This window comes from Dromiciops gliroides, chromosome 3 (genome assembly GCF_019393635.1).
Source record: "Dromiciops gliroides isolate mDroGli1 chromosome 3, mDroGli1.pri, whole genome shotgun sequence".
NCBI classification, from domain to species: Eukaryota; Metazoa; Chordata; class Mammalia; order Microbiotheria; family Microbiotheriidae; genus Dromiciops; species Dromiciops gliroides.
Window position 1 is genome coordinate 418,346,690 of NC_057863.1, and position 6,847 is coordinate 418,353,536.

At 40.4% G+C, this 6,847-nt stretch overlaps 1 protein-coding gene across 4 annotated transcripts in view; it reads right to left on the minus strand.

The window, feature by feature from the left end:
- NAB1 (NGFI-A binding protein 1) overlaps window positions 1-6,496 on the minus strand; it is a 75,440-nt gene extending 68,944 nt beyond the window's left edge. For all 4 annotated transcript variants that reach the window (XR_006355649.1, XR_006355650.1, XM_043994871.1 and 1 more), the window contains exon 1: window positions 6,076-6,496. The gene's annotated coding sequence lies outside the window, so the exon portion shown is untranslated. The remainder of the gene's footprint in view (window positions 1-6,075) is intronic.
- Between the last annotated feature and the right edge of the window lie 351 nt (window positions 6,497-6,847).

Consider the following 6,847-nt stretch of genomic DNA (forward strand, 5'->3'; position numbering starts at 1 on the left):
TTCAAATACGACCTCAGACACTTGACAGTTACTAGCTGTGTGACCCCAGGCAAGTCACTTAACCCCAATTGCCTCACTAAAAAAAAAAAAAATCTAAAAAGAAATAACTGCCCTGTACAGCAGATCTGGGTTTAAATTCTCCTGCAGAATTTGAACTAACTGTATGACCCTGGATGAGTCACTTGACCTTACTTTGTCTCAGTATTACCATCTACAAAATGGGGGTGGGGGTGGGGTTTGGCTCAAATCTTATGGAGTATTAGGCTCCTTCTAGCTCTAAATCTATGATCCAAAGTAGGAGCTTTCAGGTGCTATTATTCTAATTTTACAGATGAGTTCTTTAAGACTCTAAGTGACTTGTCCAGGGTGACAGAGCTAGTAAGTGACCAAGGCAAGATCTGAATCCAGATCTTCCTAACTCCAAGTCTGGTACTGTATCTACTATGCCATTCACCTCCCTGTCAACTTCTACCTGTCAAATTCACCTATCTTTCAAGGTCCAACTTAAATTCTACTTCTTTCATAATGCCTTCTCAGATCCTCCCATCCAAGAAAAAAGGATTTCTCCCTTTTCTTAACTTCCATTTCACTTGGTACTCTTCTTAAGGCACTTACCATGCTCTTGCACTACAGTTATTTGGATACATATCCTAGCTCCCTTATTAGTTTATAAGTTGCATAGGGCCAATGAACCTTACTCATGTTTGTATTCCCAATGTACCTTCGACACAGTAGGAGATAAAAATATTTATTGAGTGAAAGATGGTTGAATGACCCCACCCCCTCTCCCCATCATGACTGGGACAGAAATCAATAAAGTTCTAGGAAGGTGTTGTCTTTTGTTGGAGTTTCAATAAATCATTAGCTTACAGTAGACGAAGATTTTTTTCTTCTTTGTACCCTTTGCATCCTTCTACATTCAACACATCCTCTCCTCCAAAAGAATATTCCATAAGCCCTCATAATATGGTATACCACAAGCATGATCAAATCATGCTCCTCTAAATATAACAATTTCATATAGTTAAAATCTGATAAAAAATGTTACCCTCAAATTAAGGTGGTAATAATGTCTCAGAATACAAATTATAAAAGAGAGCTAAAGTAATCACAAGTGATCCTGGTTCTTCTTCATTTTGTAGCTATAGATTTGACATCCAGTACAGGCATTCACAATTTACAAATACCCAGTTTAAAAATGGCCCATATATACAAACCAGACCCTGTGGTCAGAGCCCCTGTGGCTGCTGCTTCTTTAGTGACTGGAAAAACAAACACAATACAATTGGAGGTTTTGCTGAATAGATGGAATTTTCTAAAAGTGGGGGAAGGGGAGAAATTGTAAAAACTCAAAAACAATATCAGGAGCTGACCCTGAAGACAGACTTACAAGTGGAGCTAACTGAACTCTCCAGTTACCAAAAATAACTCCCCTAGTAACACTATTCAAAATTCTACCAATTATAGATTAATTTGGGTTAATGAGCATCTTTTGTTTTAAATGTAACTAGAGTATATAAACAGGGACTCAATTACATGCTAGTATAAATTTGATCAAATTTTGCTAATCCCTAGTTTACTTATAGCTTCTCTGGACTTCTTCAAAGATCAAAGGAGCAATTTCAGAGCAGGTCAAGAAAATCACACTGGGGAAGTGAGAGGAGGGAGTAAGGCAGATGTGAATGGACTTTTTCAGAGGGAAGCATAAGATCAGTGGGCACCTAGAAAGACTAAAGAAATGGGTGCAAAAAGAGACTTGGAAGTATAAAGATAAGCATCATCTAATTTGAAATTTGGCCTAAAAGGTCCTTCCTTTACTCTACATCCTGTATTCCCAGGTCTAGGTGAGTACTATTCCTTCTACTACATTATGGGTAAAATAAATTTTTGTGGATGAGTAAGACGACCAAACCACCTACTTTATAGCATTGTTTCTATAACTGGTTCCATGGTTCAAGCAGCCTATTTACAAACTGAACTTGTTATTCCCTGGAGGCTAGCTGTATTTATTATTTGACAGGTATCTATGAAATAGAAAAGTAGCCCTCAAATTTTCAAGGTTCATTATTATTTTAACTATTCAAGAAATAAATAGTTATCAGGAAAAGACTGATAAAGGGAGGGGTTCAGGTACTGTTAATATTCATTATAGAAGTAAGTATAATGTTTAACATTCCAGGAAAAATTAAACATGCATCTCTCATGAAATAAGTGGTAACATTCTGTAGAAGAAACTCTTATTTTCTGATGGTTTTAAAATAAAGGGTCAAATTTTAAAATTACTTCTTACAGACCCCTTTAAAAAACATTCATGTGTACAATGAGATGTTAAATTGTTACCTAAAACAGGGAAAATAACACAGTTTAACTAGATTAACACAATTAATTTGCACAGACTAATTATTATTTCCATAATAATATACTCAGAGGCAGCATTGCAAAGTGGATGGAGATCCAGCCTCCTAGTAGTAAGAAAGGGCTAGGTTTAAGTCCCACCTCTAAAAACTGCTGGTGTGTCCTTGGGCAAGTCATTTAACCTATCAATGTTCATATGCAATTCTCTCAGAGTATAAATTGAAGAACAGGTGCCAACCTCCATTAATAGAGGAAATCCCCTCAATGCAAACACTTCATACCAATGAAATAACAGGTCTGATTTTATACACATACACATCTATATATGGCCATTTTCTTATGGCATGGCTAAAAACGCTTCTACTGTACTGAACACTGACATCCTCTTTAAAAGTATGTTTTATCTACTTCAGATTTCAAGTTTATGAGTCCTATGCAATTAAATACTTAAAGAAAATCCAAATCACTCTGCAAAGGCACTATGCAAATTTTGTCCAAATAAAGAACGAGAAAACGCACCGAAAAGATAGCAAGCAATTTAGGGGTTTCTGATTAACTACAAAAATTCGACAGCCACAAAATAGTATTAAGTGAAAATGAACTGAAGAATAAGGATTTCTACTCCCTTTTTTTACACACACCAATTTTTCAACTTTCCTATTTGCTCTGTTATTATATTCATATTAAATTCTAGTACTTCACTAAGGGTAGGAGGAACTTAATAAGTCAGATCAAGAAGGGAATTTGCATTTAATACAATACTTGTACTATTCCTAACTCTACTACTCAAGAGAATGAAAGAAGTAGTTAAGATAAAAATAAATCCAAAGCAAATAGACTAGCATTCCTTATATGCTTGAGTGGGTGCTGATTGAGTATTTATTATATAACATATACATGTATATATAAACTTGGCCCAGAAAATATACAAGTTCAAGGTACATAAGAAAGGCCTAAAATCTTTCTAAGATTTATTCAGTATGTTAATTTTCATAAAAATAAGCGATCCAAAGTATGTCACACTACTAGAGTATATATAGTAATTCTTTACATTTAAATGTCTTTAAAAAGTCTTCATTTTAAATATATGAATGCAGTAGCCATAAGGATCACTTAAATAGAAGATAAAAGGCCTATGCCTTAGGACACTGTCTGGGTCAGCAGGCAGAAAAATCCGACCTACTTTCTCTTTCCCTCCCTCCATATTCTCTCTTTACATATTTAGAGTTCATGCAACAAATTCTTCAAGCTGTTCTTTTCCTTAGTACAGATAAATAACTTCTTCCTCTAAAACATTCACAGTATAAACCCAGAAAGTCTCTAATAATAAACCAATGTGTTCATGGCTAAAGCATAGTTTTAAAAAATGCTCCACTAGTATTCTTTAAATAGCATAGAATAACATTTAGTGAGGGTTTCATTCTTTAAAAAAAATACAAGGCTTATCTAAAGGGTAATGGCTTTTATTTACTTCATATAGAAGAGGAGAATTTAAAAACTAATTTAGCAGGCGATTGCTCAATTATTCTAATAATTTTCAGCATTCTGAAATAAAACTAAAAACAAATATGTTTAGATTGCAATACTCATTTTTTCATTCACCCCAGTAGTAGCATTGCAAAGGATTTTTGGTATCTGAATCTCTTCTGCAGTTAGTAGACATAATAAGAGGTCTGGAGAAATCAATAATGCTTCAAATATATTGGTTTTGAATTTAATTTATTGTTTTTGATACATTCACATACAACAAAAGGTCACCAAGTCTGAATGATGACATTTAACAAAGATAACTGTTATCTTTACCTGGAAGGTGGTAGAATAAAAAAAATCAAACAGGAAATCTTCCAAAAGTTCTTTGAAATTATTTCCTTTTAGAATCCTGTACTTTAACTACAAATACAAAAGGAAAGAATGCTGACCTTGATAGCAAACTGTAAATGCATAGAAGAAATCTATTTATTTTACATGGTAAAGAACCTGAAGGAACAAAGTAACAATATACTCTTACACTTAACACACAAAACACCTAGGAGTTGAGGCACAATTCTGTTTCTAAAGTACAGAAAAAGAGATGACCTGGAATACAAAATCTACTTCTACTAGCCCTTATATTGTATCAGAGGCAGTTCCCTTAGTCTCGGTGAAGACAATAGCCTCCACCCAAAAATAGTAGAATCGAATCCCTTTCTTCAAATACATCTATTTAAAAATGCATAGGCACAAAGGGGAAAGTTGACAGGTAGGTAAATCAGCAGATTTTAAAAATCAGTATGCTGCAGGAGGAAAAAAAATCTATAAATTGTCAAGAGACTTAAGATCTAATGGAGTAATTTGGTATATGTACACTTCTCTAACCAACAAAGCAATTAACCATTTACTACCAGTGAACCATTTGTAATTCACTCCTCAGTTCCTATGTAATCTAATACTATCTCTTGAGGGGCTGCCAAAATATTTCAGAACAAGGTCCTAACAACGTATCTGATCTTTGTCTTTCATAAGTTTGCAGACTGTAAACTGGGCAAGAATGTTGACAGTGACAGGCTACCCTAAAATGAGTTTTGAGGTATTGAAATTTAAATTGGCAGCTATCCAAAATTTTTCTAAGACCCTCCTATTTCGTGGGGTGATAGGAGGGTCCCCGAGTCAACACTACATTGTCATCACCTGCTTCAAAACCTCCTCTATGTTAGCGTTTTAAAATAGCTAAAAGTTAGGCAGTCTGTGCCTTTTTTTCCAAACTGGTTCATTAAAATGCAACCTAATGTGCCTCACATCTAAAGACTTGCATGATAAGAGTGCAACAGGACATTGCATGTATGTTTCTAAAGATACATAAAATCATACATACACTTGATTTCGTGTCCTTAAAGTCCTACTTGCGTTTGCCTGTATATGCCTGGCTTTAGCAAGTGCAGATGAGTTTAGGATTTTCTTAATGGCACTTTCAACCAAAACTATAATTTTTCTCAAAGAGTAAGTAGAGGGGAAAAAATCCAAAACAAGTTTTGGAAATTTAATTTTAAAAAAAGGTAAGGCTTTATCGCACTTGAACAAAGTTTAGGGGTTTTAAAAAGCACTGTCAGGATATTGCTAGAATTGCTAATCATTAACAATGCAGCGCTCTGGGGCAGATACACACAGAGACATACACATTTACACGGGATTCTCCATGACTAGAAACCGCGTAAGGAGTTCAGAGCTCCACATTCCCGGCTCTCGGAGAGCAGAAAGAGACAATGCGGGGACCTCTCGGTACTTGCCGCCTCTTCCCCAGTCCCTTTTTGCACTGGATTTTCTCTGGGAATCACCCACACAGGCAGGATTCCGCCCTCTCCTTCCGGCAATCTGCAGCAGCAGCACAAATCAACTCAGCCCAGGCAGCAAACTTGGGGAGGGGGGGGGAGTTTGGGGAGACCATCTTTCCTCAAAAGTCCACTTTCTCCTCCTTCCCTTCCGATCCCCACAACCACTCTCTTCCCAGAGCAGCCCCGAACTCAACTCCGGCGCAGGTCAAGTCAGTCCCCCCACCCCCACCCCCTCCGCAACCCCTCCCAGGCCAAACAAGTGGCTCATACTGCAGACACTTTGCAACCAAGTAGCTTAGAACCTGGGGGGGGGGGGGGCGTGTTAGGGAATCTTTTCTCTTGGAGAAGGATGGGGGGGGGGGGAGCCATGGCTTGCACACACATGCTCTGCAGAGGAGGGTTAGATACATACTTTGCAAGAGGATGCAGCTGTCTCTTTTCTCTCTCCCCGAGCTTGCCCCAACTCCGAAGTTAGTGCCAATCGCTTTCCCCCGAGCGCTCTCCGGGCAGCGGCAGCAACGGAGACTCCTCCTCTCCCATCGAGGGGGGGAAGGTGGTGGGAGCCTCTCTCCTCCCCCCCTCTTTAATGCACCCCCATAATCTCCTCCTCCTCCTCCTCCGCCTCTCCCTCTGGCCCGGGGCGCGCGCTCTCTTCTCCGTGCCCTGAGCGCAGAAGCTCCCCGGCTCTCCGCGCGCGCCCCGACGGCTCTGGGGGACCGCTGGCGCTGGGCTGGCGGCGGAGAGCACGGAGGAGCGGAGCGGGGCGGGCGGCAGCAGCGGCAGCGGCGGCAGCAGCGGCAGCAGAGGCAGCAGCGCCTCCCTCCCAGCCTGCCAGCCACAACCCACCCCCTCCCCCACGCCCCGCTACCCCCCTCCCCCACCCCGCTCCCTCCCTCCCGCTCTCTCGCTCCCCTCCGCCTCCTCCTCCTCCACCCCCCTCTCTAGCTGTCACATTGGGAGATTCCGCTCTTGCTACATTTGCTGCTGCTCCGTCTTCCTCCCACACACGGCCCGTGTGACGCAGATCCTGGCGTGGGCAGCCGCAGGGGCGGGGGTGGCTGCCGCTGAGGCTGAAGCTGCTGCCCTCTTCCCACCACTTTCTTCTCTCCCCCCCCCCCACCCCCCCATCATCTCTCCCTTGCCTTCTCCCCTCCCCTCCCCTCCCCGGAATACAGAGTACCACC